This window comes from Merops nubicus, unplaced genomic scaffold (assembly GCF_000691845.1).
Source record: "Merops nubicus isolate BGI_N331 unplaced genomic scaffold, ASM69184v1 scaffold7562, whole genome shotgun sequence".
NCBI classification, from domain to species: domain Eukaryota; kingdom Metazoa; phylum Chordata; class Aves; order Coraciiformes; family Meropidae; genus Merops; species Merops nubicus.
The window spans coordinates 59,434-67,904 of NW_008594226.1; the positions used below are offsets into that span (position 1 = coordinate 59,434).

The 8,471-nt window shown below is 48.2% G+C and overlaps 1 non-coding gene across 1 annotated transcript; it reads right to left on the bottom strand.

Annotated features, from left to right (window-relative positions):
• Positions 1-4,654: 4,654 nt before the first annotated feature.
• TRNAF-GAA lies at positions 4,655-4,727 on the bottom strand. The gene has a single exon. It is a non-coding gene; the product is annotated as a tRNA-Phe (tRNA).
• Positions 4,728-8,471: the final 3,744 nt, after the last annotated feature.

Sequence of the window (8,471 nt, forward strand, 5' to 3'; positions counted from 1 at the left end):
TGAGGTCTCACAGGGCAGAGCAGAGGGGCAGGATCCCCTCTCTCCATCTGCAACAGATTCATTAATCCACATGAGCTAAACTGTCTGGAGGATCTGCTCCCCTCTCTACCACATCTGTAGGGATGGTAAGGAACCTCCCCAAGCCCCACTTCTCCCCCTCTTCTCCTATCTTACATACTCCTAGATCAGCTTCAGTCCAGAACGTGCAGCCACGGTGTTTCACAGGATCCTCCATCCTCCTCTCTCCTCCTCTGGGGACAGCTTGCTTTCCCCTCCAGGTGGACTTCTCCTTTGCTGTCTTCTAGGCTGGTTCCCTCTCGTGGGTGGGTGGACTCAGCCTGGAGCTGGGCAAGAAGCACAGACAGTCAGAGAGCCAGAGCTCTGGCAATGTGTTACTAGCCAGTCCTGCTCCCTGCTAGAAGGTTTCTCCTCTCACCCCTGGGTCCACCTCCCCCATGGGAGCCACCTTTGCCAGCCCATTTTGTGGTTGTGGGGGATGGAAGAACAGCTGGGAAGGGATGGAGGGCAGGCCAAGGTAGAGTTGAGGAAAAGATGAAAAATGAGATTACTGATCTTCTGCCCTTTCTGCCATGTCTTTTCATGAAGCTTTTCTCTTCTGATGAAGCTTCTCACAGGCCAGTTTGAGAGCAGATCAGCTGCCTGTCTGAGGAGGATGTATTTAACTGGGATTTGAGTGGTTGTGGTCCTCTGTGTGAGTACAAGAAGGGAAGAAGGAAGGCCTTAAATCAAGTCAACTTGCTGGAGGTTGGTTTTGGGGCACCTTTATCTTGTCCCTGCTTCCATAAGATGTCCACTTCTCTTGCCAAAATGAGCAAGGGCACCAGAAGTATCTACAATCAGTAGCAGACCCCATCAACCAACGATTATCAAAATGACCAGGAAAGAGTTTTAACTGTTTCAGACAAACTCGTGGACAGATGCATCCAGGTTGTTAAACATGGTAGCACCAAGGCACCTGGAGATGTCTCAGCACCTCTAGTTGTGGCAGCTGGGGTAAACGATGGAAAGGTGGTTCCATAGTTCCACAGATCAGAGGTTTCCTCAAATCCCCCTCTGTTGGTTGACCCAGGGTTTGATGGACCTGTGGTCACCCACTCCTTTGGAGGCAAAGTTCTCTCTTCCAACGTTGTGTCACTTGAAGAGTGTGGAACATCTCATGGCTGGAGAACAAGGCTGCCAAAAGAGTTTGTTCCCTAGTGAAAAATAGCACCAAGTGTTTCTCACTTTGCCCTCCCTAGAAATAACTACCTGGAGGTCAACAACAAGTTCAGAGCTATCTCCTTCCCTGTCCCACTTGCTCATGGGATCAGACTCCCTCCTGACATGTGATCTGAGTCAGAATTATACCTGTTCTGTAGGGATGGAGATCCTTTGATGTAACCCACATCTTCATCCCATGTCACTGTCTACCATGGTGAAGTGTTGGGGTTAAACCCCCAACCCTGAAGGAGGGTTGACATATGGATGGTGTCCACAACCAGGCAGGAAAGCCCCTCCTGATTGGTTTTCACCCAGGCTCTGGCCAGCCTTGGGTGGGAACTGGTGAGGAGATGACCACCAGGTGCCCCAACTTTCAGCATGAACCTCAGGTGTCCCACCTCCAAGTTAACAGCATAAAAGCTGCCTTGGCCTGCAGTGGTGTTAGGAGTTCATCTGTGTGGTGGGTGTTCTAGGCAGGAGCTCCAGCTGCTGGGAGGGTTCCTCCAGCTGCCTGTTGCAGGCAGGGCCTCCAGTGGTGGTGGGACATCAGTACAGCTGGGAGCAGAGGAAGGAATGGTGGCAGCGTTGGTTGGACTGGTCACCTGGGTCCTTGGTCAATCTGCTCCTGCCTCCACTTCATCCAGAATTGTGAGTGACTTGATAAACCTTTTCATTCCACCAGTGGTGGGTCACCTTGGATTCCTTGCATATGATTTAAGACCAGAGAGAAGGATCTGGTTTGTGTGTTGCCCATTAATGATAATATTTTTCCTCTTGGGAGAAGTGGTCAGTGAAAGCCACAGTCATGGGCTGATGCTGGGGAGAATCAGGCATGGTAGAGTCTTCTAAGACCAAAAACGTGTAGACAATTAAATGACAAGTTGGTCCTACCTTCCTATATCTCCTCTCCTATGTTCTCAAGGAGAGCAGATGACATGGCAGTCTCCCAATGACTTTAGTTTATGGGAGCTGGTACCATTGGGTGCTTAGAAGCAAGCAAGCAGTGTCCAAGGAGAATTTTGGGCTACAACCTCAAAAGCAAAGAGGAATGAAGAACCCCAAACGCAGGCTAAGACTGGGGTGTTCCCAACAGGGTTTGTGGCTTGTACAAGCTCTTGCTGCTCCTTAAAATTAAAGTTGCTTTGGGAAGGAGAGTGGAGAAGAGGTTTTGATGCATCACAGCACTTCTTGATCTGCTTTGTTATGTGTGATGAAACCTGAGTGTCCTCAGCGTGATCAGCCACTGTGGCAACAACAGGGATTTTGGGGCAGCAAAATGAAAAGTAGGGATGGGAAGGTGGTTGCCAGACACCATGTGTGGTGAAGACCCACCAGAAGAATTTTCTGGCAGCTGTTGCCCTTCCTGAAGGACAGGAAAGAGCTTCCTGAGAGCTGCTAGATACTGACTGGTAGAAACCCTTGGATTTACAGCTGGCACACATCCTGAACCAGTTTAAACCCATTCCTTATGATGCTGCCTTCTAGCTCAGCCACATATTCTTCATCCTTGGTGTTTATCCCCTCCAGGGACACATGGACAATGCTCAATTTCTCTTAGCTTTTGACTTGATAGGCAAAATGGTTCAAGGTTTTCTCCTCTCCCCTTATATGATAGCCTCTCTCTTTCCAGATGAATCCCAAAGTCCCTCTTGGCCATTTCCAGCAGTCTGTCCAGGTGACCTAGGGGATTTTTAGTCTTTTAGATCCTCTCCAGTCTGTCATCCTCTTTCCTACGCTGCTTCCTCTGTTCTTTGGAGACGAGCTGTCCTCTGCTTTCTCATCACTCCCCCCCCTCCCCATTTCTGATGAAGTTTGAGGTAAATTCACCTGAAAATCAGAGGATTTTGTTAAGGAGCTGTCTCCTGAGCCCAGCTCAGTGGCGCTGACGCCAGCATTCTGAAAGCTGTGTTCTCCTGGAGAACATGACTCCTCGCAGCTCTGGCAAATAAAAGGAATTAGAGAGAGAAAAGTAAAAGGTGTGTGAGTAATACACCATCATCCGTGGGGACACGTGCTGGGGTAGCACAGGAAAACAAGCTGAGAACACCCAGTACTTTCACCTGCAGTTAACTCTCCCTAGGCTTGGGGAAGCAGGTGTCGCAGCCACAGCGGGGGAAACTGAGGCACAGCACTCTAGTTGGCACAGATCATTTTGATGGGGAGCCTGGGCCAAGGGTGTTGAGGCTTTGTTGGGGGTTGCAGCTGCCTGAATGACACAGTGGAGATTAATTTAATTGCATAAGAGGAAGACTAGGCTCTCAACTCCATCCAGTCCCTCCTAAAAGGACCCGGAGAGTGTCCCAGTGCCTTTGGACCTGGTCATGGTGTCCCCAGCTTGGTTCTTCCTCACCTTCCTTTTGCCCTCAACGTCCCAGTGAAGCCTCTTCAATTTCTTGTAGCCAAATACAACCTGGCATTGGCCTCTGGCTCTTCTGAGCCAGCTCCAGCACCATCTGACCAAGGATGAGCACCCTGCTACCAAGTGATCTCCATTGGCAGGGAGCTGGCACCCATTCCACCCGCTGCCTCTCCCACCTCCAAAGAAAGCTGCAGCTCAGCCAGGGGAACAAACAGACCATAGAAGGGAAGAGATCTCTGCCAAGCTCTGGAGAAATGGGACACAGATGGTGCCTTAAATGAGAACGGAAGTTTATTTGGGGGCTCTGCTCGTGACGTCGCGCTGCGGATCTCGCCACAGATGACAGGCACTGGGATTTCAGAGAGGGTGATGAGGGAGTTTTGAAGCAGTTTCTCTCCACAGAGCTATTAGCTTGTCTAAAAAAAAATAAAAATAAGAAATTTAAAGAGAAAGAGGAAAAAAAAGAGCTCAAAAAATCGTTTTGTAAGGAGAGAAATAAATTAATTTGGGTTTATTTATATGTAGGTCTGGTCTCTGGTGCCCTAATCTTAATCACAGCTCTTTATTAGCTGGTTGATCAGTCTGGATGCCCTAATCTTAATCACAGCTCTTTATTAGCTGGTTGATCAGCCTGGATGCCCTGATCTTAATCACAGCTCTTTATTGGCTGGTTGATCAGCCTGATGGTTGTGCTGATTGGCCGGGTGGATGTTGCTAATGGAAATGTATGAGGTTATGACATTATCCTTGATTTTCCCTCCTCTAGACATAAAATTTTGTCTTTGTCTTCTACAGGCAGAACGGTTGGAAGGACCTTTTGAAGGTCATGTAGCAGGACCACCTAAAGCCACTTGCCCAGCACCATGTCCAGGTGGCTTTTGAATATTTCTGAAAATAGAGACCCCACAGCCTCTCAGGACGACCAACCCCAGGTTTCTCATCCTCCTTTCCCACCAGAGATGCTCCAGCCCCTTCATTGTTCTCCTGGCCCTTTTGCTGGCCCCTTTTCAATAGCTCTACATCTCTCTTGCATTGAAAAATGCCACCAGAGGGTCCAAAACTACAGGAGCACAATGCTGAAGCCCGGGGTTGAACCAGGGACCTTTAGATCTTCAGTCTAACGCTCTCCCAGCTGAGCTACTTCAGCCCTGCTGTGGCAGCAGCTGTCACAAAACCTGTTGAGATATAATTATCTTTCAACCTTTTCAGTCCAGCTTTGGTGACATCAGCTTGTGAGTCAACGAGGTTGTTCCAGGGAGCAGGACACAGACTGGGCTCAAAAATAATGGTCCAAGGCACCAACAGGTTCTCCTTGTGAATGTTCATGACTTTATGTGTAGGACTTAAATAATTATATGACTCTGGAAGATGCACAGAAGTGAAAAAAAAGCCTCATGCTTCTGAATATCTAAAGATTGTGTGTGAAGAGGATGGGGCCAGACTCTAATCAGTGCTGTCCAATGACAGGACAAGGGACAATGGGTATAAACCAGAACACAGAAAGTTCCATCTGAACATGAGGGAAAAATTCCTTCAAGTTGCCAGAACCTGGAGCAGCTGCCCAGAGAGGTTGTGGAGTCTCCTTCTCTGGAGAGATCCAAAACCTTCCTGAACGTGATCCTGGGCACCCTGCTGTGGGTGACCCTGCTTTAGAAGAGGGGTTGGATGAGATGATCTCCAGAAGTTCCTTCCAACCTCTGCCCTTCTGTGATTCTATGAAGGGCTGACAGAGGAGTACAGGCACCTTGAGATTAGAGAAGGGCTTTGTCACTAATAATTTCAAGGAAAATGAGGAGACTGAGCTAGGTCTGTATAGATACAAAGCTACTGATGTGGATAAACAAGGGGGATGGGGGATGAAGAGAAAGACAAGGTGACTGTAGGGTGGGCTCAAGAGATGACTGAATAAGAAGAGAATGAAAGGGACAATTAAATAAACTGATCTCTCTGTGCTTCTGGTGTTGAAGACACCATCTTCTCACATTCATCAGAGCCTCTTTTTTGTTTCAGTGCTGTTTAGACTTGGATACCTTTTTGTGTTGACAAATGTGACTCAGTTCCACAGGGTTAGACTCACTTGGGATGCCCAAGCCAATCTTTGGTCCATGGTGCTATCTGCAGAGTAGAAATCAGACCCGTGTGGAGCAGAAGTGATCTGATGACCCCAAAAAGAGCATTAGCATAGAAGAGACCTTTCTAATATCTTTTCACAGAGCCCACTGGAGGATCTGGAGTTATCCATGGAGCTTGGCTGATCCCTGCACATCCAGCTCTGGCTCTAGCTCTGTCTCCAGCTAAGGAATGGAAGCCAGGTGTCTTCACACAATGATATGGGAGATGTTTGCCCAGCCCACCATCTCATTCTGCAAATAGAGGACTTTTGCTCACAGGACTATCACCATTTACCATCCTTCACTAGCTCCAGATTCACATCTCCTCAAAATATCTATGTGAAATGCACAGTAAGTTTTCCATGTCTGCTAAAAAAAACTGGCAACGAAAGGCGTCAAAAAATGCATTTAATCTGGGTTTGAATCTTCAGCTTCCCAGCAGCAGATATTTCCTCAACAGAGATGGATTAGATAACAGTTCCTGATATCCAGAGCTCCCAAACTAGGCTATGGAATTTCTTGCCATCTCCAGACATCAGGATCATACCCTAAGTGGGTTTCCTCTCTGCAAAATCATTGTCACCCAGTGGTGATCCTACCTCTGACCACTGAGGAGCTGGCAACATATCCATGGCTGAGGGTCTCAGCATCTCCGTGCTTATGAGATTAGGACCTTTTTGGAGAGCTGAGGACTGCTGCAGAGCTTCTGCTTCTTGTCCATTTACACTTATGTGACCTAGAAACACGCCAGATCCAGGCCCTTGAGATCTCCATGGTGCTGAGATAAACACTCATCACAAATCCAGGGCATCACTAAAGACCACGGTCGCCAGACAACCCAACTCAAAAACAATCCCTCTGCTAACATTTCGTGTCTGGTAGAGAAGCTGATATGAGAGGAACCTAGAATATTGCTCAGGGATTTGGAGTCACAGAATTAGAGCTCAGCCCTGAAGTGGAAATGAGAAATCCTTGTTATCTAGCCTATTAACTGTCCCTCTCACCTCCACGTGGACCTCAGGATCCATAAGAAGAAGGTAGCTGAGGTTTGGCTCAAATAAGTCTTTCCAATTGTCCACGAAATAGGGTAAGGCCAAAATCTTTCAATCTTCCCCCTGCAAAATCATCTACAAACCAAGGCTGTGTGGTCAGAGCAGGTCTGGTTATATTTATCTTCAGAAGATGCTTACAGGAGCAATTCCTTGAGCTGGGTGACTCAGGATCCTCCAAACACCTCTTGGATCAGCCTGCAGGAACAGAAGACTCATTCTGGTATATTTTTTTTTTTCTCTTTTAGATGCTGAAGGAAGCAAGAAAAAGGATTTCATAGCCAGATGATTTCTACTTGATTATTGTGAGGTCCATCATAAGTGTTTACTTGAATGTAAAGCTTTGCTTTGATGGGTTAATAATGTCTGGAGTGGGGACCTACTCCAGATTAATTTTTTTTTACTTCAAAAACACTGTTTTGAAGCATTGGTACCTCTGATTCTGGTGAAAGATCAATGTTTTGCTCTTCCCTGAAGAGCTGTGAACATTACCAGCACTGATTAACAAATTCCTAGAAGCCCAGATGGGGATGATGGGGAACAAAGACCACAAAAAACCAACCTGCTGAGCCCGGCAGGGCTTCTGTCTGCAAACCCCCAGCATTCTGGAAAAGGTTTCTGGGGTGAGATTCTTCTCCACTGATTTCTTAAAAGACAACAAAACAAATCTCTAAACCTGACCTAATTTCTACACAGAGCTTGTAGAAATGGCAAGGCTGGTGCTGAGCTCCCAAATTGAATCTCCTTTCAAAATCCAATCAAACCAAACCAAAAACTTTGATTATCAGCTCAAGAGAGCTTGTTATGACAACTTGGACATTATCAGCACGTGAGCCTGACAAACTGGATTGAATGTCCTTTCAAAATCAAATCAAACCAAAAACTTTGATAGTCAGCTCAGGAGAGCTCGTTATGACAACTTGGATATTATCAGCACGTGAGCCTGACAAACTGAGCCCTCTCTAGGAGCAATTCATGTCAGGAAGAGCATTAGTAGGAGGTACAGCCCTGCTCCCCACAGCCACGCCAGCAATGCCACCACCCAGTGACACTGAGAGGAGGTGTCTCCTCTACTGGGGTCAGATGAAGCATTGGCTTTCCCTAGGAAGTTCCTTGTGCACACACTGTCTGCTACACTGTGTGGTGTGAGGGTGGACATTGAAGGAGGGTTGGCAGATGGATGATGGCCATAACCAGGCAAGAAAGCCCCTCCTGAGTGGTTTTCACCCAGGCTCTGGCCAGCCTGGGGTGGGAACTGATGAGGAGATCACCACCAGGTGCCCCCACCTTCCACATTCACTTGGAGGTGGGGCAAGAAGCCACCTCTAGAAGAGCTGACTCTGGATGGAGTGAGGCTTGGAGGTCTGTTTGCACAGTGGATGTTCTGGCGGTTGGAAGGTCTCCCTGACTCTCCATGGCCAGTGGAGCTCCCAGGCTGGCAGGGCCAGAGCATGAAGCTGTCTCTGAGTCCCTGCTCTAGCCCGGGGCTCCTGGCCTGGCTGCTCCCAGCTGCCCTGGCTTGGCTCCTCCCCTGGCTGCTCCCTTCTTCCTGTGCCCTGTGGTGGGGGAGTGCATGGACTTGTTCCTCCTCTGGCTGTCTGGCCCTTTGGGTCTCTGGGGGGTGAGGTGGGAGTGGAGGGAGGAGTTTGGCTGCTGGGCTGCCTGGTGAGAACATCAGTCTATATTGGGCAAGTGGTCAGCAGAAGAGAATGTCACTGGAAGGGTGGTGGT